At 35.9% G+C, this 25229-nt stretch overlaps 1 long non-coding RNA gene across 2 annotated transcripts; it reads right to left on the bottom strand.

The window, feature by feature from the left end:
- Positions 1–936: 936 nt before the first annotated feature.
- On the bottom strand, positions 937–24898 carry LOC132785250 (uncharacterized). Of its 2 annotated transcripts, none has more exons than XR_009632306.1 (3): positions 24075–24898; positions 16813–17474; positions 937–1091 (listed from the first exon to the last, which is right to left on the bottom strand). It is a non-coding gene; the product is annotated as an uncharacterized LOC132785250 (long non-coding RNA). The 2 variants fall into 2 exon arrangements; XR_009632307.1 differs by lacking the exon at positions 937–1091 and having other exon boundaries at positions 14815–17474; positions 24075–24193; positions 24290–24897.
- Between the last annotated feature and the right edge of the window lie 331 nt (positions 24899–25229).

The raw sequence follows: 25229 nt of genomic DNA, 5'->3' as shown, positions 1-25229 counted from the left end.
TTAAAAAAAACAAAACAACAAAAAAATGGAAAACAAAACAGAAAAAAATGTGCGATTTAAAATTATTATTTATATGAAGATGAACTTATATAGAAATATAGCAAGTAAATTTTATTAATTTAAAATTTATATATATATGAAACAAAAAAACCTACAAACTAAATGCGAATTTATTTAAATACTTTACCTTTTACGGGAAACATCTTTTAATCACTGTTCGTATACTTAATCTGTGTACTATTATAGCGAGAGAACTTTTCTGTGTGCAGTTACTTGCTGTGAATGCTGATCACCTGGTAGTTAGCTTTGTTATAGATCCTCAGTAAATAATAGGAATTTGTAACTTGATATTCTTCGTTGTCTTTTAACAAAGAGCTTCTCAAATTTCCATTCAATATTAGTTGCAAATCAACTTGCTGCAAATTCTGTTCGCTTGTTACCTTTTCCAATTTGTAGAATCCAAAATTTTGAATTTGAATAACATTGTTTTAACATTCTGTTAAACTTTCTGTTATTTATTTTAAATTCAATACTGTTTCTGTAAATTCAATTAATGTATTTTTTAGTGATTTCTTTTATTGCTGTCTCAGCTAAACATTCTGTTATTTATTTTAAAATCAATACTATTTCTTTACATACAATTAATATATATTTTTACTCATTCCTTTCATTGCTGTCTCAGCTTGTCGCGGCGGCAGTGAAGATAGTGGCTGTGAATTGTGCAATGGCCACACAACCAGCTAACCACACTGCCAAAGCGCATAGCCAATTGAAATGTTGAATATTTTAGGAAACGGATGTACATAAAACAAAACGAAAAGTTTCTAAAATATGCGAATATATGCTAAAAAAGAAAATCACTTTCCAAACTGGATGTTTGCTCTTCTTTAGTTGCTGCTGTCGCCATCCTGCGGCTGTTGGTATGCAACCCACGCTGAGCTTTTTCAATACGGCGAACATTTGGAGGCGCCATCTTGCGGGCAGCGCAGCTATGCTGCAGTTTATGCTGAGCACCGCGCGTTGCGTGGTGGTTCTTGTCCACAGTCCCAAAAACAAAAAGAAATAATCGAAAAGCTTCGTCTAACACAGCGCTGTAAAATATGCAATAAAAAGTTTGAGAGAACATGTTGCTGCGACTCCCAAGCCTTGGCTCATGGGTGTGTGTTAGAGGGAGAGAGAGGTTTAGGGGCTAAACTAGTCGCAAATTACTTACAGCATGCGACGCATGAAGGTCGACATTTTAGCGCAACTTTAAGCAATTTGTTATAATTGCGGAAACTTTAACTGATGGTTGAAAGTTTACTATGTTTACCGCTTTATATTTAGTGGGGCTGTTTTGGCGACCCACTTAGTTAAGAGCGCGGTTTACGTTCAATGTCAACATTAGCCTCAACTTTCCAAAGTAGAAAGAGATTTGGGGTAGAGTAAATAAAACCACATAAATAATACAGTTATTTATTTCATTTATTTCGTAAAGAATATATTTATATACGCTTAAAATAAGTACTAAAAAGTAAACCTAGAATTATATATTTAGATTTTTTCATAAAATTGTAGCTAAATTTATTGTCACAGTATCACACAAAAATTGCATATTTTCATTATATTCAGCATTTCAGTTTGGAAGATTGTACGTTCTGGAATGTCGTACCAGATAGTGCATTTACAAGCTTCAGAATGTTTCAGTGCAAATGCACTCCTGACACGCAGCCCAAAACTGTTTCAAGGATGCATTTCTCTTTTTACATTTACATTTACATTTTTCTTTAACCATATATTTTGTATTTGTTTATTCTTTTTTTTTTGTTTGTAACTGAAAATCGTCGAGCGTAACAAGAAAGAGACAGGCAGAGAGAAAGAGAGAGAGAGACGGCGGCGTGTCAGTGTCAGGGCGGTAGGCTTGGCGAGTGGGCGTGGCATCGTCGAGAGCGCTTGTTACCTTTGCTTGTTGTATCAAAATCAAAATCAAACACACACAAAAAAACACAAAAAATCAAACAGAAAGAAAACTCAACCATGCAAGAGCGACAGAGAGAGAAAATAAAAAACGTTATCAATTGAAAAAAATTCAAATTGTGATTAGCAAATGTGGCGACAGTTGAGAGGAGGAGTGGAGGAGGAAGTGAGTCTAGTGCCTGGGGGCGACTGCTTAACTGGGTCAATGTGTGAGTGCGTGTGTGTCTGTGTGTGTGTGCTTTCAATTCGCTTATACAAAGTCATTTATGTGTCACAATTCCCTCCTCCTCCCCCTCCTCATCGTAGTTACTTGTAATACAACCCATCCGTCATGGCAGCTTTAGCCGGAAAATGCAGCGTAAATAAACCGAAAAACCCAAAACGAAGCAGACATCAAACTGGGGAGGAGGGGAGGTGGTGGAAATGACAGATAAGATAAGCACGCTTTAAAAGCGATTACAACCAAAAATCATATCGTATCGTTTCGTATCGTATCTCTAATGCCAAAGTCAACTCCAAATTCGTCGCCAGTTGCCAGGAAAGAAATTCAAAGCCTCATGACGTCAAATTGATCGCGACAAAATTTTGCGTACTCAACGAGAACTGAACTCAAGCGTGGCGCAACTTTAACTGGGTGCAGTCAAAAAGGCGTGTCTATCAGCCAACAACAGCGAATGGCAAAAGAACGAGCGAAAACTAAACCCAAAGCTAGACAAAATAAACACTATTTTTTAACTAATTTCTGTAATAGAGTTTATCAGCGACAAAAACGAGGGAAAACTAAACCAAAAAGTAGACCTTAAAAACTTTTAGTTCTTTAAAAAAAAACAAAAACACTTTTTAACTAATTTCACTAATAATCTTTACTAGTGATAGAAAGATCGAAAACTAAACCGAAAACTTCACCAACAAAAACTGCCAGTTCTTTTACAATAAACCACTTTTTTAGTTAATTTTCTTAATTTTATTTACTATCAATGGAACGATCGAAAACTAAACCGAAAACTACAGTAAAATAAACTTTTCTAGCTTCTAAACAGAAAACCACTTTTTTAAACTAATATCTTCAATAGTATTTCCTATTCTGACAAATATTTTCTATTCCAAATCATCTTTTTGAACTAATTTCCTCAAAAGTATTTAGCAGTCTGATATTAACTGTCCTTCTAATGAGCAAATTTGAAAATATTTTCTATCTTGGATTAACTTTTTGAACAAAATTTCGCCTATAGTATTTTGTAGTCTGATATTGACTTTGAATTTAATGAGAAACTAAGAATTCTTAACTATTTTCTAGCTTAAAGTTCCTTTTTAAACTGATCTTCCCATTAACAATATTGATTAATATCGACTGCATTTAGTTAGAATATTCTAAACTGTGTTCTTGCTTAAATTTCCTTTCTTAACTAATTTGTTATTAGATTTTGACTATTTGGAATTTTGCAAACTGTTTTTTTTTCTTAAAATTGACAATTTAAATAATAAAAATATTAGCAAAAGTTTCTTAGTTTTAATACTCTTCTTTTCTCAGCTAACTAAAAGATATAATACTCCGATTTATAATCTTAAAATGAGTTTAACATCAATATCAATGTTATTAAATAATCTCTAAGAACGTTTATAGTATTTTACTTTGTTCCTTGTTCCTCTTAAGTTTAATAAATTTATCAAAAATCAACCATCTACAATTTGTTTTCCTTTTATTAGAATAATACGTATTTCAAATTATAAGATAATATTGAATATCAAAGTAAAATTAACTGAATATCTAAAAGATTTCATTCTCCATTTTCTTTCTCAAATTGTTGAAATTTCTTGATGATAGAAACTTTAAATTTTGATACAATTATCTTTAAAGGCAGCTCTAAAATATTGACCTCCATTTTAGTCTTTTTGTTTATATGTATCACCTCAAAACCCCTAAAAAAATGTCTGATAAGTTTCAAGCAGTTGTCTCGACAAATAAACGACAAACAAATTGCCAAGCAAATCTAAATTGATGATCAGATATACAATTTCAGTTGTAAGTACTATCTACTTTGTTGCCACACCCCTTTTAAAGCGTGTTGCATGTTCGACAACAATACAGCGATACCCTCATAAATTAGAGTGTATACAGAACGAAGCTAAGCTAACAATTAACACTGAGATGATTGTCAATTGTGTTTTAAGTTGAGAAGTAGAGAAGTATTTTCGATGCTGTAAAACTGATGAGAGCAACAAAAAAATGTCACGCAAAGGCCAAAATGAATTGCGTATACGCCGCATGCGCCGCACAATTAATAAGCTCGTCGAGTTTATGTGTGTGTGTGTGTGTTTCTAACAGAAATTTTAATCGCGTGCGCGCAAATGTTTTGTGCTCTAATTTCCAGACAGCGAACACAACAAAGGAAAACACAAACTGAAATAATAATAAATGCATAAGCGCAAAAAAACAAAAACAACTGACTGCAATAACAACAAGAACAACATTGCTGTGGCAATTAAATAAATTAAGGCTTATTTATGTCAGTGTATGTGTGTGTGCTGTGTATGTGTGTGTGCGCTTAGGTGTATCGACGCTGGCTCAAAAAGCGTTACAGAAAAATATTTAAACCAAAAAAAACACAAGAGAGCGAATAAATAAAGTAACAACAAATGCAACAACAACAAAATATAATTTATGATGTGTGCTAAATGGGTCGGTGTTTTTTCTTCTTCTTCATCTTGTGCAACATGCCCCACCCCCCTCTTGGCTTTGCCTCCTCCGCCACCGCTGCCAAAGCACTTAGTATCTCAGTTATAATTTCATTAGGCAAATGCTGAGCGCTTTTCATTAACAGTTCTCACTGTAAACACAGCTGTGCGTGTGTTCAAGTGTGTGTGTGTATTAGTTGTTGTTGTTGTTGGTCAACACGCTTATATTTTATCTGGGTCATAAAACGCCGACACACAGAAAACTGAACTGCTTCTTGCTGCCCTGCCAAAATGTCGTAAAATAAAAGTTGCGACTCTCGAAAAGTGTTTTCAACTTCTAGCAGCAGCGGAAGTGGCCCAAAAGAGTTGCAACTACACACACACACACACACACATGCACACTTACAGCCAATTGAGCCTCACACACATAACGCTACTTAAATTAATTTACTGTTTGACTTCTGGCCAAAAAAGCAACAACAACATTTTCGTTGAATTGCGAACAATTTGTAGCAAATGAAACGACAGCCAAACAAACACAGCGGCAGCCCACTTAGCACGTCTCAAACGCTACAGTAAACACTCGATATGACAAACACTCGTTGAAAAGTAAATACAACAAGCAAATATACAACTTTTGCAGTAGCAACACTTTTAAAATCGCCTCGCTTTATAAAATTCAACTTCATAAAAATTACTTTTCCTTCGTTCACTTCACTTAGGCTTCACTGTAGCATTGAGCCAACTTTTATACAAAGAAGTACATTGAAAAAAATACTAGAAGAAAGCTTTGCAACTGTTGTGAAAACATACAAAAAATTGTCTTAGAAAATTCGGTCAAACTTTTTTTTTTTGGGGAGAACTTGTCTTGCAAAACGTTCAAACTAGCGACTGTCAACTGTAGAAATTTATTATTCTTTAGCACAAAACTATTTTATTGTAAAGGAGAAAGAAAAAGTTGAAGCGACAGCTGTCAAAACACCAAAACAACTGAAGTTTGTTCCAGAAAGAGAGAGTTTGAATTTATAGAAGCTACGATAAGTTAGTTTGAAAAAATGTTTAAGAAATATTTATAAAGTCATAAGAAACTTCACTTTAATAAAAAGTGAAAGAGAATCTGTTATATTTATTTAAGATTATAGTAGAAATAGAGATCAGTGAAGTAGAATCTATTTTGTATTTAATATTATGCTAGAAATATAGATCAGAAGTAGAATCTATTTCTATTAAATATTATGTTAGAAACAGAAAACTGTATTAAGTTCAATGAGTTAAAGTAATCTTTACTCTCATATTTCTCTCAGTAGATATACATATAAATAAGTGTAAAAGCATTATAAGAAAATCTTCAACAAGATTGTAATTGTAATTGTATAATCTTTACAAGAAAAATCTTTATCAAGAAAACAAGTGTTTCTCTAATTTTGAAAGCTGTATAAGAAAATTTTTTATCAAGAAAAAATGTATGTGTTTCACAACGAATAGTTCAAGCTTTAGCTATAAAAAAGATTTGATAGAAAGTGTTGAACTTTCAGCTAGATTTTCAGAAGATATTCATTTCTATCATAGAAGTTTTAGAATAAATAGCTAAATTTTTAGCTGAAAATGAAATGAAAAGAAAATATAGAACTAGCACAAGTTGAAGAAATAAGTTTCTGAAAACATCCATTTCTATCAAAAGAATCGAAGAACAAATAGCTAAATCTTTAGCTGAAAATAATACAAAGAACTTGCCGAAGTTAGAGAAATATGTTCCAGAAAATAAAATTTTCTATCAGAAGAGTCTGAGAATAAATAGCTAAAGTTTCAGCTGGCAATTATTAGATTAAACACTATATAGAAATGCAAGCTAGAAGAAAGAAAGAAGATTCACATTTGATACAAAAATACTCTTTAATAATTTGTCAAAAATAAACTAAACTAAAACAAGTTAAGGAAAAAAGATCCATATTTAACATTTCATACAGAAATACACTTTAAAAATTGCAAACTAAAGAAAGAAGATTTACATTTGATACAGAAATTCTCTTTAAAAGTTTGTCGGAAATAAATCTCTGTCCGCTACTAAGTAGTCTCCACTGTACCGATAGCTACAACAGCTTTGCTCTAAGCACTTAAGTCAACATGTGCGTAAACATTGTTCATTCAAAATTTGTTAATGAATAACTGGCGATTTAACCGGTGACTGTGATTCGAGAGAGTGTGCAAAGAATGCGGTCGACAACGACGCCTTGGCAACCGCGAGTTGGCCAACAAAAGTGGAAACAGCGAATCACATGTTAACCAAGAAAAAACATTAAAAAAAAAAAAAAACTTAACAAATTGTAGAGATTTGTACAATTCCGGCGGAATTCCAAAACGCCCTCGGGCGAATATCAATGTGCCGGAATTTTATGTAATTTTCATTGTTGAGACGAATGTGAATGTGAATGTCGATGTCGATGTGTGTTTCAGGCTGCTTTCGTCAGAGACGACGACGACGAGTGTTTTTTATGACTCTTTCAGCTAATTTTAACGAAAAACAAACCACGCAAACAACAAAAAAAAAAAATACTCATACTCATACACACATATAATAATATTCTGAAAAACGAAAAATATGCTGGCAACTTAGTCATGCGGCAAATGCGTGATAGGCTCAGTGAAAAAGCAACAGCAAAGCACACCAAAGACGACGGCGATCAAAAGCGAATCGCGTGTAGCACATGGGTTGCTTGTTAGAGCGAGAAGGCAACACAGCGAAGTGAGAAAGAGAGTGGGAGATTAACGTCGAGCGCGTGTAGTTGGAATTGTTGAAAACTCTTTGCGGCAGCTGCAAAGACGAAATGGTGCAGAAAACTTCGAAAAATTAAAACAGTTTTTTGCTCGGAAAAGTTGAGCTACTTTCAGATGCGGCTAAAGTGATCAAACGTGGCGAAAAGTTGGTCAAAATGTATAGCAAATTGAATAAAATAGTAGCTGATGAAGAGAAATTAGTTTAAAACTCATTTCGTACAATTTTAGGCGATATCCTTTTTTGGAAGAGCTTAGAAAGTTTTAAGAGCTTATTAAAAGAATCGTTAGAAAAATGTAAATAGCTAATTTCTTATGCAAGATTTGTGGCTGCATATTTCAAATGAAATAACAAAACTACTAAATAAAGAAAGAGCGAAAGCGTTACTTGGAATGACCAAGTAAAGCGAAATGAAATATCTCATATTAAATACAATTATCTTCTTAAGTTTTGTTGCTGCTTATTTAAGTCAAAGTTGACAAAATGCTCTACAACAAAGAGCGAAAACGTTACTTGGAATGACCAATCAAAGCGAAATGAAATTCCCCATATTAAGAATTATCTTATTCAAGTTTTGTTGTTGCATATTTAAGATAAAGTAGAGAAAATTCTTCACAACAAAGAGCGAAAACGTTACTTGGAATGACCCAGCAAAGCGAAATGACATCTCCATTAACAAAGTATCTTATTCAAGTTTTGTTGATGATTTAAATTGAGTAGCAAAAAGATCTCCACAACATTTACCATAAAGTCTCAGCGAAAACGATATTGGGAATAACCAAACAAAGTGAAATGAAATCCCGATTGAAAGAAATTATCTTATTCAAGTTTTTTAATGCATATTTAAAAGGGAATAGATAAAAGACTGCTAAGCAAAAACGTTATTGGGAATGACCCTGTAAAGTGAGCTAAAAATTCCCAAGTTGGGAATATCTTCAGCTGTATATAATATGCATGATTGTTATAGAGGAATTATCATTCAAGTTCGATTTCAAATGCTCAAAATGAATATGAAACAACCTCCAAATAAGTGTGAATCATTTTTTGGTGTTTTGTCAATGGGAGTGTATAATCAATGCATGAAACTAGAAACTGTGTGTTGATCAAAAGACAAGACACCGTTATGTGAGCTTATAGATTGACCGACTTTGTGAACACTAGGCTAACATTTGGCCCACATTTTCTTTTTGGAGTTGGAGATTTCAGAACACGGAACAACAACTGCGATTTGCCACCAAATTGAGCTCGTTAAACTTTAAGCACAAGAATGGCAAACAAACTATATAGTATAGATATAGATATATAGACTTGTATAGATTCTTGGCAACATTGGTTGCTTGGTAGTTGGTAAGGTTTTCATATGTGTGTGTGTGTGTGTGTGTAAGCTCAACTGACCCAAATTGCAGGGCCTCGATTTGTCTTCGTTCTCGTATTCGAATTTATGTGTGTGTCTTTTTTTTGTGATGTAATAAGTGAAAAGCGAAATGACACAAAAGTGCGCATTGATTTTGCCAATGCTGCTGCTGCAACCCAAAGAGGGGCACGTTCTCAAGAGAGAGAGAGAGGGGAAAGAAAGAGAGAGCGAGAGAGAGAGCTGCTCGCTTTCGTTCTCATTGTCAATTTGCATTTTGCAGTTTTTCGGTGTATTTATAGCAATGCTTTGACTTCGTTTTGGGCCAACATTTCGCTTTCTGCATGCCTTGTATCTAGTATCTAGTATCTGTCACGCCCCCTTTTCCCTGTGCCCGCCCTTTATTCGTTGTGTGTGTGTGTTGGCTCGAAGCCAGCAATCATTTTTATTTTTGGCTGCAGCAGTTTTTCGCAGATGCAGCTACAAAATACAATCTTTACAGCTTTGCAGCTGCATCGATATGTTTTCGATACTAGACGGAAAAACGCTAAAATCAATAGTGAGTGAGTAGGAAAGGTGTCAAAAGTGCAGCGTGCACTAAACTGGGTCATAACACTGACCCAAATTTACAGTTTAGTTACAAAGCTGAAGCTGTTTGTGACCTTGTCACCAGCTGTGAAGGTCGCCACACTCCGCCAATTTCCTTTGCTTCCCAGTTCCCACTTCCCCTGAGCAACAAAGCGTGAAATATGAAACATTCTATTATATAGAATGATTTTTCCCCCCCCTCCCCTGCCAAACACGTGATTCATGATCCAGCCAGACAATCGACTACAGACAACGATTTTTGCTTATCAGTGCAATTTTTAGTATTTCATGTGGCGTCTAGTCGAGGTCCAAAGTATTTTACCCTCTCTCTCTCTCGCACTAAACTGACTAATGATCCAAACGCTGATGATGTCATTCCACGTAACTTTTGTCGAGATACCAGACACAAGACAAACATAAAATACACACTCACACACACACATAGATAGCGCAGACAAAATACCAGCGAATTTGTCTGTTCAGGTTGTTGACGTCAATATAAAATGCGAGACTTATCTCGCTTAGGTACAAATTTCAAAATGAAATGTTACGCTAATTAGCAGCAAACAAAACAAAAGTTAGACTGCAACTTTACTTGCCAACAATTTCAATTTCATGACTAAAACATGTTAACAAATTTAATTGTAAAGGGGCGAATAAAAATGCCTTAAACCGGTTTTGTTTTACTTGCAAAAAATGCGAATAGAAACTTAAATCGACCCGCATATAGCAAAAATTTCCTAATAATATTGTGAATCATGGCAAAGAGAGAGAAAAAGAGAGAGGGAAAAAAAACGCCAACTAACTTTTAGCTGTTTTTCTGTGTCAAATGCATTTTTCAGTCATCTTTACACACACACACACACACTGTTGAAAGATCGACCTCATAACAAGCCTTGCAACGCCCACACACACACACACATACACACACACGCTCTATATAGTGAATAGACACCATATGCCGACGTTTCTTATTTTTACACACAACAAAAACAAAGCGAAACGTATTGCAAAATTCTCTCACATATAGCTAAACTATATAAGCCAATAAAGTGTGTGAATGTGAGTGAGTGTGTGTGTGTAATACAAGCTGCATGTGTGCAAGGTCAAGTGGTTACGTTATGCATTGCAACGGTCTGTGTGTGTGGGTGTTGCTTGAACGCAATCTGTGAAAATTGCGCATACGCCGCGTGTGTGCGCGTCTTGTTTAATTGACAGCGCACGAAAATTTCGCAGCCTTTCAACTTTAAGCGACGCTTTAATTGCAGATTTAACTCAGATATTTTTTTTGCACTGTGAAATGCAATTAAAAACAAACATACACATTATATAAGAAGGCCAAAGAGAGTGACTGAAACAGAGAGAGAGCGAGAGTGTGTCACACTAACAACAACAGCGCCATCTGCAGGCAAGGCTTATCTAAATTTAAACTCAACCCACAATGAAAGGCCAGAAAGGGACAGCACGTGCGTTGTGTACGTGTGTGTGTGTAAGTGCGAGTGCAATAGAAAATAGTTGTAGTAGTTAAGTCGCTGCTGTGATGTGAATTGTTTTCAACCCACACACGCATGCGAGTGAAGCTTTTATAACGGCATTCCCCAAAAAAGAAAACAAAAAACAAAAAAAAACAGAAAAAGATAGTGTGCGAAACAATTGCCATGCACTGAGAATATTCGTTCACAGTGCAATTGTGTTGTGTGTTGTTGCATTGTTGCATAACGGCAAATGGCAAAAATAAAAACAACTACAAATTCAAATTAAAAATGATTGCAAGGCAGAGATGCGCTGTTCGCTGCCAGCTACGTTGTTACGTGTGCATTCGAAATAGTTTATGCAATGTTCACACACATTCAAACTTCAAAACAGCTGTTTGGTTATAACACACACACACACACACACACACACACAAACGTAGTAGCCTCGTGCTCTGTTCGACTAATCCAAATTCCACAAAGTCCACAATCCACAAAATCCAAATGCCAACTGACAAACGAAGACTTCAACTGCCGCTTATTTTTTCCGAGACGCTCGACTCAAGTCGCTGCTCAGCTCTGCTCCTTTTGCTGCTGCCGCCGCTGTCTCGTGTTGTTAACTCGATGTGGAAATTAAAACTGACGACTGACGTTGCTGGCCATGCAGCTGAAAGCAACCAACAGCAGCAGCTGGCAGCAGCAGCAGCGCATTTCGACGTCGACGTCAACTGCAACTGCGCTGCGCTTCGTTTGTTGTTGCTGTCTCCGCTGTTTCTTCTTCTGCTCTTTCTTGTTGTTGTTGTCGTAGAAAAAACTGTTACAATTTTAGGCCAATTTCTTTTATGAACGCGATGCGACGCGACGCGAACCGACAACGACGACGACGACATTTTCGATGGCCACGCGGCGTGAATGAAACTTGCAGCGCTGCTGCTTCTGCTGCTGCGTGTCCAAGTGTTAAAGTGTGTACGTGTGCTTGTGCTTGTGTGTGAGTTGGCGGCACAATGTTGCTGCTGTTGTTGTTGTTGCTGCTGCTGGGCCCCAAAGACGCTCAAAGGTGAAATATACTAAATGCGCCCCACTGGGCTGCCACACAATGTGTGCAGTGGCATTTTATTTCTGTCCGCTCTCTGTCTCTCTCTTTGGCTGCAACTGCAACACACAGACACACACTCACTGACACACACTCACACTTGGCACACGAGTCAAACACTCAAAACTTTTGATTTCGTTCGGCGCAAAGTAAACTGCAAACTACGCTCCTCTAATGCTGAAGCGCAACTGTCAGCTGCTCAAGCTCGTTCACACAAAAAGCGCCAACACACAACTTGAACACTGAGAGAGCACACACACTCAAAAAACAGAGAGAGTGTGAGAGAGCGAGCTTTTGGCATGGCGCCCACTCACTGAAACTCAACCAAAGCAGCAGAGCAGAGCTATAACAACAACAACAACGAGAGCAGGAAGCGTCAAAGCTTTTGGCTTTGCAGTGCTGCAGTTGAAATTGTTTGGTGTTGTTGCTTTAACTATTTTTTAACGACTTGTAGTTGTAGCTTCTATGGTCGCATGACGCAAATGTAGTGCGGACCTCGCTCATGCCACAAAACTATGTATAACAAGCTGTCTCTCACGTTTGACTTGACGCGCTCTCCCCCCCTCCCCTTCCCCACCCACTTGTCATAGACCATGCCCTGCACTCTATTGCTGTCTCGCTTGCACATGAAATTTCTCATGTCAGTTGCATTTTGCATTGGGCGTTAATGTTCAAGGTGATTTACCTCCGTGTATGTGTGTGTGTGTGTGTGTGTGTGTGTGAAGGCGGCTTTGCCATGTGTCGCCCTGTGTTTGTGTTTGTGTGTGCGCATTTCGCAATTATGCGAAATTATCGATCAAATGTTATACTAAGGTCAACTTAAATTGAAAAAATTGAGTTACTTACACACACACTCACACACATCAGTGAGTGGGGTGTGTGTGTGTGTGTGAGGCCAGCTGCTAACGCTTTTAATCGTCGTCATGCATGACTCCATTTATTTCATGTCAGTTTTATTTCTGTTTTTATTTTTATTTTTGTTTTCATTTACGAAACGAGCACAAATTGAGTATGGTTGAAAAAGCTTTTTCAACACAACTGTAAACTCTAGGGAATTGTTTAGAGACCGTCTACATTCGTTTCTCTATGTATTTATTATCCCACAATCTATGAATTTCAATCATATTTCTTTAGTTATTCACAAGTTATCACTAGTTGCTTAGCGTTATTTCCGAGTCGAAAGTGCGACAGAACTCAAGATATGACCAGCATTTTTTTTTTGAGATTAAACTTAGAATGTTTTAAGAGAATTGAAATCGAAATTGGATTACTGAATGTTTGATGAATACATTTACTGAATTTTTTTCATCTAATTATTTTTGACTATATTACCCAATGGATTGCTTTGAATCTATTCTCTCACTACTAAAATAATAGTTTAGTATTCTCAGAAAAAATATTATATTAACATTTTTTAGAAAGAACTTCAATTTTATATTTTTCTAAGTGTTTTCTCATTTTAAAAGCAACTTTATTTAATTGTTATATAAGTTTTTTTTTTAACTTTTCTTATCATAAAAGCAATTTTGTTTAATGAGTATATTAGTTTTTTTTAATCGTTTCTAATTATAAAAGCAATTTCTTTTAATGATTTTATATATTTTTAAACGTTTTCCACTTTCAAATTTATTTTTATTAATGTTTACAGTTTTTCTAAACATAAATCATTTTCATTAAGATTCATTATTTATATTCTCCCATTATTAATGTTTGTTTTAGAGTTTCCAATATTCAACATTCATTATTTTTTAAAGTAAATATCTATTTCCGCATTAGTAATGTGTGCTTTAAAGTTTCCAGTATTTAAGATCTATTATTTTTCAAAGTAAATACATCTGAATGTATAATTTAAATAATTTTCTTAAAATTCTACAACTTTTTTATGAATTCTATGTACCCAAAGCAACACTTACGTAACTTATGTGCATATTTGTTTTTAATTTTTTTTAATTGTTTTATAAGTACTTTAATGCAATTTGCTAGTCAGAGCGCTGATTTCATCATTAAGTCAGTCATATGAGGTCAGCTGGCTTGAACTTACAAACTTTCGTGTATATATAATTAACTACAACAATGTACAAAACGAGGTAAATGTTTATATAGAAAAATGACATACGGTTGGGTCTCTTTCGTTCTTTCTGTCTTTTCAATTTCGGTCAACGAGAATCAGGTGATAGACTACTGTGGGTATCTGTTAAACTATTGATTGCATAAGCAACTCAAGGCAAGGCAAATGCAAAGTGGGAGGAGAAATGGTCAAGAAGAAAATAAATGAGACAATGTGAAGGGGGGAAAATCAATTTCGCTTTCCTTGACCCAACGACGAGCAGCGAGCAAAGCAAAAAGAGAAGTCAGTCAACAAAGGATAATTGAGGGTCATTTGAAATGCAAAAGTGACAAAACGACGCTGCAGCTAAATGCAAATAAATGTCGAAATAATGTCAACGGGTCTTAGAGACTAGAAGACTTTGCTGCACAGCAAGAAAAGCAAAGTTCCCTTCACTCTCCCCTCTCCTCTCCTTGGCGATCGGCTGTCAGTGAGCCAAAAAGCCAAAAAGCAGGCAAAGCGAAACGAAAATAGAAAATTGCAAACGAATGTTGCACGCGATTTTTCCCCAATTGCGAATTGCAGCATGAAAATAATAAATAATTCGAAAAACCGAACGAAATGAAGAAAGATATAAAACCATTTGCCAGCTACTTCAAATCAAGAGTACAAAACGAAAATTTCACTCATATTCAACGCCGTTTTGCTTTTCTCTGCCATAATTAAATTTTCATTAAAAATTTTCAGAGCGTTTCTTGCTTCTGGCGCATTGAAGCGCAATCAAATTTCCAGGCGAAAATGAGTGCGTGAAAATGCAAAAAATAACAGAAAAAAACAATTCAATTCAAATAATAAATATAATGGATAATAATAATAAGAGTAATAGATAAAATGTGTAATTTAACAAGTAAATGCTGAATATAATTTATATGCAATTTTTGTATTTTTCACTGATTTTGCTTTTTTGCCATTATTTTTGGTTTTCTTATTTTTTCTTACTTAAAATTATTTTCGCAATTTTTCTGTAACAATTTTGGCTACAATTTTAAGATTTCAATTAACGTTCTTTTTTTTTTATTTTTGGGTAGATAAATGAAAAATTGTTAAACAAAGCTTATGGCTAGAATAATAAATATTTAGTATGGTTCAAATGATATTTGAAAGAAAAGGTTCAAATCATACGAGATAACAAAATTAAATTGAAAATTGGACTTGCAAAATAAATTAAGTCATTTCAATTATAAAATAAACACTACTCACCCTGTGTTCTCTTCGTTGTCGTTGTTGTTGTTTCTTATGCTGCTTAGATGCCAACGGCCACTGGATACCACCAGCTGTGTTCACTTGTTTGCACAAATTTCAAAGCGAGCACAGGGTGTATCCCAGTGTCAATGGCACAGAAAGAGAGAGCTTTCAGCGAAAGCTTAGCGTAGACACGAACCAGCTGGCAATGCTTCTGCTACATAAAAGGTGGTCCAAAAAGTCTTGCGGTATTTCCGCACATTTGACTTAAATCGCATTATTTTAAACAATTTTATGAACAATTGAATATTCAATACAAATACCGCAAGACTTTTTTGACAACCTTATACATACAATATAATTTGTGTTGCGTTTTGCTGTTGTTGTTATTGTTGTTGAATTGCAGTCGTCACGTTGCACTTGGATTTCGTTTCTCTCTCGCATTGCACTTTTTTTTCATTTCATTTCGTTTCACTTACAATTCGCGTATTTCACAAGCAATTTAAATTCAAGATTAATTTATGCAATATTCAAATATTTGCATCTCTATTATATTTGCCCTTTGCCAGTTGCCCTTTGACTTGGTATTCTATATGTTGTGGGTATGTATTTTATATACACACATATATATATAAATAACTTGACTCTTGCTTACGCATCGCATCTCTTTGTGCTTTTTGTTGCGTACGTACATATTTGTGTTTGCATGTGTATGTGTGTGTGTGTTGTCTATCGAAAGGTCACAAGCGTAATAAAAACAAGTCAAAAAATGTGTTGCATATGCTAAGGCGCAGCAATTTGCCTATGTGTGTGTGTGTGCACTATATTCATTATTGAAAGTTTTTGTTAGCCATATGTTGGCAACGTACGTCACTCGAAGTTGTCACATGATACCATCCACACACACACACACACACACACACACACAATCCACAACTTCCACACATTGCGATTTAATCAGCTGTTTTATTTTTTTTTTTTTGTGGTACTTTAGTTAATTTCTGTCACTTAATTAAATCACTCATATGTTAGCTTTACACACACACACACACACTGAGTGCAAAAGCAATTATGTGGCAATGCTGGTTTATTAAGAGGCCTGACCTCGCCGGGAGTGCGCTCAACACTGAACAACTTGACGCTGTTCAGGCAACAAGGAAACCAACCATCGCAAATCGCAGCTAGGAAGCAGCCTAGCGTAGCAGCAGCATCCTGTGTGTGTGTTGGCTGGCTGCAGCAGCTGTGTGCGTGTGTGTGGTGTGCGCACAGGTGCGCGTCATCGTATCCCAGTAAATATGCAACAGCATATACACACACATATATATACATACATACGCAGCAACAAGAAAAGCACGTGGGGCGGGTGGGCCATGAAAGAGAAAGTTTCGGGGCAGCTGGCATATCAAGTGTACAACAAAAGCAAACAGTTGGCAGACGTCGACAGAGACAGCGACAGCGACGTTGACGCTGACGTCGCCTTAAGTCGCCCACGCAAAAGCTATGTGTGCCAAAAAGCTTTCTCGCGAGCGCGCTCATTTCGTTTTCATTTTTGTTTTCCTTTGCATAATCGCTTATTTACCTCTCCACTCTCTTTAACTCTACATACATACATACCATAATACCTGCTGCTAGCAGACTAAAGCTTGGACACAGCAGCTCGCTCTTTCCCCAACAACTCTTTCTCTTGGGCTGTCACTCTCTCGCTCTCTCTCTGTGGTGTTGGTTTGCCGGCTTCGTTGTGCTGCTGCTGCTGTTGCTGCTGTTGCTGCCGCTGCGGACGTCGCTGCGTGCTGTCAAGTTAAATGGAACAGCAGCAGCAGCAGGCGACCGAGACTAGCGCAACAATAAAAATTTTTCAAGTTCAAGTCGTTCGCTCAGTGCGCATGTCATGCGCCATTTTTGTTTGTCCACTCGCTCGCACACACAGATGCAACGGTCGGTGGGAGGGGTGCATTGGGTGCAATTGCATTGTTGTTGTTGTTGCTGCTGCTTGGCATTTTGTCGGCTCTATTCGCTGCCTTTTTTGCTGTCGTCATGTGAATAAGGCAAAGCCACTGAAAGTGGGCAAATTTTTTTGTTCCTCTTCCTCTTCGACTCGCATGATTTTGTTTTTTTTTTTATGTTCGCTTTTTTGCTTTGTGTTTACTTTTATATCACAGGCCTTTTTTGTAGGCGTGTGTGTTTGCTATCGTTCTTATTGTTGTTGTTGTCGTTGCTGGCTCACTCGACTGTCGCTAATTAAATTTCCATGCTGACGCTGCTGTGCTTCGGCCACACTAAAAATAAATATACAAAAAGAGATTTTTGTTTGAAATTCCCCATGTAAATATTATGCTAACAAAAAAGAATACATGTCAAAATATTATCGATCCCTAGAAAACGCCCACATATCGCATATTTTATGTGTCTAATCCAATTTGATGAAAACCCATGGAATCGATACGGACAAGATTACCATTAGATTATCACATTCTTTATTGCACTTATTGAAATGTATATACAATATTCTTTATCATAAAACTGAGTTCCTATGAGATTCAAAACTAAAGTAAATCGTTTCTTTTATTTATGTAAACATTTTAATGTGATGAAAATCTTTTGAATATTATTCTGTATTCCATGCATGTGCAAAGAAAAGAAATGACAGTATCAATTTTCCCATTCCTAGCAATTAAATTATTTATTTTTACTATGCTCATTCTATATATGTTTCGATTTAAATATAACACTATTTAGAGGTGAGTCAGGTTGAACATTTTGATTTAAATGTTAAATGAAAACGTTCCAGTTGCATATTCCTATTTCTTATCGGTGCGAAAAAAAAAACATTGTTATGAAATTATAAATATATACGTAACTTTAGCACGCGCTATGTAATCTATTTATAAAATCAAGAATTATGTAACGTTGTTAGTTATTAATAGTTGTACTTCAATAAAAGTATAAGGAATATACATCTTTATATATATATATATATCTTTATGTGTGCCCATTCATTGTTATTGTTTAGATATGAGCTCATTCGTATTTATCAATTAATATATTATTTATAGTGAATTATTTCCTTAAAACAATGAGCTCATTCATAATTATGAATTAATATGTTATTTATAGTGAATTATTTCATTAAAGCACATATTTGTTCATTCTCATTATTTAACAATTAATTATAAAGTTACATTGACTGATGTTAAGTAATTGTTTTTCAATAAAAGGTAATAATAAAGTTATTAGTGCATTTCTATCGTCTAAGATCGGCAATTAGGGCTATTTTTAAATTAGTTTACTCTAACTTGTACACTAAATAAATAAGAATTTCTATATTGTCGAAAAATAGCCATAGTTTCAATTCAGTTCTTTGACCACTGTGCTTATATGTATGTATGTTTTATAATTTTTCTATGCATGTTTATGGCGTGTTCTAATAATATGCAGTGCAACGAACTTAAAACTATGCGATATATATGTTTGTAATATTCAGTTTAAGTGTATTTCGCCATAAAACACGTTTCCCAAATTTAATGTACTGTTGTTTATGGCGATTTACAAAATAGGAAATTTGGCACTGAATACTTGCAGTATTACAAATTTGTAAAATACTAAAACCAAATTTTTCAGTTCTTTTGTGTTCTTGCAATGTGACCAGGTCACGCTTGAAAAACGATTACAAAGTAAAGCAAAAAGTAATCAACATCAACAACAATTCAATTAAAGCTTTGACAGAAAATAGCAAAAGAAGAGAGCGTATAAAGCCAAAGGCGAAAAACGTGCGAATAATTGTCACAAAGCAAAACCCGACAATATGCCGACGGTAATTTAAAGCTGCTGTAATTTTGTGTACCGTGCTTTTTTAGCGATAGTGGCAGACGAAAGAGAAAGAAAGAGAGAGCGAGCAAGTAGCACCTAAAAAGAGAGCCAACTGACAATTTTAACTATTCACTTTAGTGCATAAAATAAATGAATAAACAAGCAAAAGCAAACACGCACACATACAGACATACATATAGATTGTGTGTATGTGAGTTTGTGCTAAACTTTCGTGTTTGAGGACGCGCACGCCTGCTTCCTCTTCCTCTTTGTTTGACGCTATTCTCTCTGTCTCTGCTGCTGCGTTCGACCGACCGACCGACCTGCTGCTGTCTCGCTTGCGCAGCGAAACGTGCCAAACTGGTTTATCATCACATACACAGACAATGCATGTATACATCGACATGGCAACCTAGTGCCTATTCACTCGCACACACTGCTTGGTATGTACAACTAGTATCTTAACCTTGAACTTGAAACACATACAACAACAGAGCGCAGCCCGCCGCCACCTCGACACACTGCTGAATGACAACAACACAACGAAGCAAAACCGACGCTGACGTTGTTGGTTGGCGTCGACGCCAACAGCGCCGCCATAGCGAGAGTATTTGGCGTTTTATTTTTGCTGTGTTCCTCTTTTCACTCGTGCCATGTGTTGGCTTTAGCTTTATTATGTCTGCGTTCTCAGGCTACTTTTTTCATACCCTGTATTAAAAAGGGTATTTTAATGTTGATTGCTGGAGACAGTAGAAGGCATGTCCGACTACGTTTATCTTGTTTATTAGCATCAACAGCTGAATTGATTTAGCAATCTCCGTTTGGATATTGGAAATTTTGTAAGACAGACACCTAAATTAGGTGAAAATCTGAACCTTTTTTTACAAAAAAAAAATAAGTAAATCAGATAAGTAAAAGGTAAAATATTCATTCGGACTTTATGGGTGTAAGGTATCTAATAGTCTAAGATTCTCAGCAAGAAGATAGTTTTCTTTATGCTCTAACTTCTTAAATTAACTGACAGCAAAGTCATCTTATGATTTCAAGAGTTACGTTTATCTATGTATGTAAGTAATCCATAGTACAGTATGTACTGTGTATCGCATTTGTGGAGTGTGGATTGTAAGTAGAACTCGTGATATTAACATCCAATACGTTGAATGACGCCACTTTGCAATTACCGCAAAAGCGTAAAGATGACGCTCTTTCGCTCTCTATCTCTCACTCTCGCGTTCCCCTTCCTGTTGCTCATCAGGAAGGTGGTGGGCGGAGGGGGGAAGGGGCTTGCATGTTCGAATGTTACGTAAAAGTTTTCTGAATCTCACACACACAAATCATCTTGCACAAATAAAAAGAAAAACAACACACACACACAAACACACGCAAGCTGGCTTGACTCAACTTTAGACGTAAGCTAAAAAAAAAACACACACGCACACTAACACAACAGCATTCTTTGTGAGTGTGTGTATTTCTGAGTGTTCGCTGTTGTTATTGTTTTGCAAGCAGGTTGGCAAACACAAGAGCAAAAGCCTGAGGTGTGGGAGCAGAGAACGGGGCGAGAGCTTAGATCTTGATTGCTAACTTAGTAGATACAAAATAGTACACACACAATTGCAAGTACTTATTGTATATGTATGTGTGTGTGAGAGTGAGTGTAAGTTTTGTTGTGGGCAGTTGGAGAATGCATCACGCTGTATTTCCACATACAAATTTAATTATTCCATATATGGACAAGTGTAATTTGCAATTTCATAAAACTACTCAACATTCGTCACAGTTTATAGGATTAACAAGAACACAAGGGTTGAACTGAGAAAGCTTCTGTAGCTTACGTATCCAAAAATATAATTTAAATTAAATTCTTTAAATACTCATTTCCTTAATATTTTGTTTCATTTAATGATGCACACATAAATAAATTTTTTGCTGAAGTAGAAAAGGTATATGACTTCTCTTTTATTATAATAACAATGCACTGCACTCGTGAAATAATTCGGTGTTGAAGTCAAGTTTTCATATGAATTATGCAATTTTGAATCCTTAATTTAGTTAGATAATTGATATTTTGATCAAGAATATGTATATATCTATATAGTAATATCAAAAATGCCTATTCTACATTCTATCACATCGTATCTTTTTTTCTACATATATTGTATTTAAAATAATAATCAACTAATTTGCTCAAGAAAATTCAGATAATCTCGATGAACGCATTCAATTCCCTAGGAAATTCCCCAGGGGGAACTTTAACAACAGTCACGTATGCTGCGAGACTGTAAAAGAATCCTCTTTGTTTGAATATCTTTGGGTATTTCCCCATCGAACAAAACAATGTCTTTTCGATAAGCGGCAGTAATCATAGCTACTTCTCAGTCTCAACTGGGTAAAGTTCAAAATATATTATGTCTATGAACAATTTTATTTGTTGAAAACAAGAATGATCTACAATAATATATCTGACAGCAAAAAACTGAGATTTTTCTATCTTAAATAATCAGAAACTGAAGAAATATGCAAAGTTAGCTTTTTTTTAAAGGTGTTATAAAAAAAAACTGTCAATATCGATTAATATTTCTGAGTAATAATTGATTACGTTTTCATGGATAATGTTTACATTTTTAAAGTTTCAATCTTTGTTTCTCTTGATATAGAAATACATACTTATTTCTTTAATTTTGGTACCTTAATTTTTATATTCAAGTGAAAAAAGGCATTTTAGAATTTAATTTCTCTATTTTAAACTTAGACTTGTATTAATTTTGGTAGTTAACAATTAGTTTTACCACGAACATAATTTGAAATATATATCAAAGACAAATTAAGATTAAATTGCAATTTGTAAACAATTAATTGACAAATAGTATAACCCAAGAAGTGTATACAGATGAAGTATCTTGTAGATTTGCTTCTTGGTAAAGATAAATCGAAATTCAGTTGAAAAAAAATTGACAACTTTGACAAATGCGGAACCGATTTCGACTCGTAATGTAAATCATAAGCGAAAGAGGAAGAGGAAGCTACAAATACGAATGGATCCCTCAACAGCTGCCAAAGTGTGTCTGTGTGTGTTTGTGTTATACAAATATTTTGAATTATCGCATATTTGGCTGTTTGGCTATAAAACAAGAAATTCTGCGGAACAATTGCAAGTCACACACACACACACGCACACACTCATACACATTAACACTTTTAAGTTTTCGCGTAACTTCCAAAGAAATGAATTTTGTTTTTCTCTTTTGCGTTCGCTTTTCGTTCCCTTTACGCTCTTGTATCAGTGTTTAAGTGTGCGTGCGTTTTGCGCGTGTGTGTGTAAGCTTTCAATTGTTGTTGCGAATTTTGTTTTCGGTGCTTTTTTTGTTTTGTCTAAATTTGCCGCACATTTTGTTTATGTTATAAATACAAATTTATATTCCAGGCAAATGCCGCGGGAAAAAAGTTGCTCACACACACACACACACTCATGCACATATGTGTGTGTTATTGTTAAGCGTAACATTCGGCAAACTTTTTTTCTTTCCGTGTTTTTTATTTTGCAATTGTTGACGTTGACTATCTGTGGCAAGAAGAAGCGCAGCTATCACTAGAAAGTAACGCGAAAAAAGAAAAATCGAAAACAAAAGCTAACTACGACGCAATTTAGTTTACTCACTCTCAGCTTCTCACTCACACTCTCGTGCTTTCTCACTCTTCGACAGATTTGCGTTATTTTCATTTTGGGCTTAAACGGGGGTTGCTTTCAGTATTTTGCGTGGCAGCAGCAGCAACCAGGACAGCAAAAAAACAACAACGCAGTAGACACTAATACATATGTATGTACATTATATATAGCATATGTATATATTTATTTACCGATTTTAACTGGCGTTCTTTTTTTACACAAATCTCAAATACAGTGGGAAAAGAAAAAGCACACACACACACGCGGAACAAGAAACTGCGCTGCGATCGGTTAAAGGTGCCGCTGCCCAATGCCGTCGCTGTCGGTGGCAGGCCACGCTGAAAGTTCGTCGTGTGTTTGTCGATGCCGCTGCGACGCCGACGCTAACTGCGGCAGAACACTGGCCTGTCTTCTAGCTGTATTTTTTTTCCTTTTTGCGCTGGCTTTCGCGCTCTCTCTCGTTCGCTCTCTTTGCTGAGTTTCGTCAAGTTTTTGGTTTCTTCCTGTTCCTGTTATTCTTCTACACTTCCACACCACCTCGTTTGTCCTACTGCCCCACACACCGATACATAAACACACACACATACACTCAGAACAGGCACAACACGTTGTGGTTTGGCCTTCAGTGGCTGTTTTCTCTGTTTCATTCATACATTATCCATACGTATGCGCTTCTTGCCCACTGCCAGAGTTGGCCCGCTTCTTCTTCTTCGCTGCCCATTCTTATGCTCATTATTTCCTTCTATCCGTGTGCGTGTGCGCGCTGCCGTTGTGTTGGTGTTGAGACACTGTGTCTGTGCTTTTTTGCTGTCGCTGTCGCTGCTGCTCAGCGTAACTACACAAAAATCTCTTTCACCGCGCTCTTTTTATCTACGCACATGGATGTGTGTGTGTGTGTGTGAGCTTTACTTTTGCTTTTTGTGGCCGTCACACAGTTTTCTGTTTTTCTCAATTCTTGCACGCCACGTTTTGTGTTTGCTATTCTACTTTGGCATGAGGATAACAGCACTGACCCATGTTAACAGGATCTTGAGCTCTTCTGTTCTGTAATGTTAACTAACCTATGTAAAGCTCTGTTAGCTTTTGCTGTAGTTTGGTACAAGAAGTTCAACCCTGTAAAACTATTGTTGTTGGGTGCGTGACGTGTTTTTCAAGCTATCATGACACGCAAGAAAACCGTATCAAGATTAAAATTATTAATTTAAATCGTTGATTAGATAAAAAAATAAATCGTTTTCTTGTCTACACCTTGATTTTCGGTCGATTATCTTCGATCGATGAGAGAGCTTTTGTTACCGTTATACTATGTATAAGCAGAGCTTCGTTGCACTCGAAACCGCAAGTAAAAAAAAACCACCATATATAGTATTTTAAGTATAGAAATATCTGTCTATTAAATTACCTTATTTATCGTGTCATCCTTAAGCTGTTTTCCGATTCCGCTGATGATGATGATGCAATTTGCAATAATTTTCCTTCATTTTTGCATTTTCACTTATGTACTTGATTTTTTTTCTCTCTCTAGGTTTTCGTATAAAAGCAGAACGGGAATCACATGTTTGACACGTAATATTCTCTATAAAATACATATGTAGGTAAATGTGCAATAATATTTACCTAATTATTTCGTTGAGATTTTTCACAAATTGCATTTTGCATTTTCTTTTGAAATTCTTTTTTTGTTGATGTTGTTGTAAATTTTCATAGCTTATTTGTTACTTCCGTAAATTGGGGAATACACAAAAGAATTGCACTTATTCGATGTGTGTGTGTGTATGTTTTAGGTACAATTGGAATTCATTATTGTTGTTGGCACAATCTTTTTGTTATTGTTGTTGTATTTCGATTGTTTGTGCTGCGCACTTCTGACGAGCACTTCTCAAATTATATTATTGTTGTTGTTGCACAATTAATTTGTAATTATTTTTGCATTGTTATTGTTTGCTTTTAAGTTTTATGGTCGCTTTTCGGGTTTTGTCAATTTTAATTTCAATTTCAATTTGATTGCGTTGTTCTTATTGTTGATGTCATTTATTATTTTGATTACTATAATATAAAATTGCAATTCGTTTTTTTTTTTTATGCTCCTGCGAACACACTGATTTCTCTGTTGTATATTTTGGCTATTTTATTTGGCTGAATTTGTTTTTTGTTTTTGGCTATTTTACTGCTGGGGATGTTGCGTTGTTGACTGCTCGCTTGTCGCGCTTTCAATGCCAAGCACAGCAGCAACCGATAGAGACACAGGCCAACGTCGTCGGCTTCTCTGCTGACGTCGACGTCGATGTCGCCGTCGTTGTCGTCGTCGTTGTGGCTGAGCCGAATGGCGTGGTGAATTTTTTTTTGTTTTGTTTTTTTTTTTGAGTGGACTGCAGCACTTGCTAGTGGTGGAGCGAAGGAGGAGGAGCAGCTGCATGTGTATATGTATATACAGCTCACGTGCATGGATGTATGCGTGTGCTTGTGTTTGTGTGTCGCTGAGTCAGCCGAAGCAAAAGACGAAAGGCAGAGGCGAGCAGCCAAGCGACCCAAAGCTCAGCTCAGCTCAGCCTCAGCC

Source organism: Drosophila nasuta, chromosome 2R, assembly GCF_023558535.2.
Source record: "Drosophila nasuta strain 15112-1781.00 chromosome 2R, ASM2355853v1, whole genome shotgun sequence".
Classification (NCBI taxonomy): domain Eukaryota; kingdom Metazoa; phylum Arthropoda; class Insecta; order Diptera; family Drosophilidae; genus Drosophila; species Drosophila nasuta.
The sequence above is the reverse complement of the archived record's forward strand: the minus strand, read 5'-3'. Positions and strand labels throughout refer to the sequence as shown.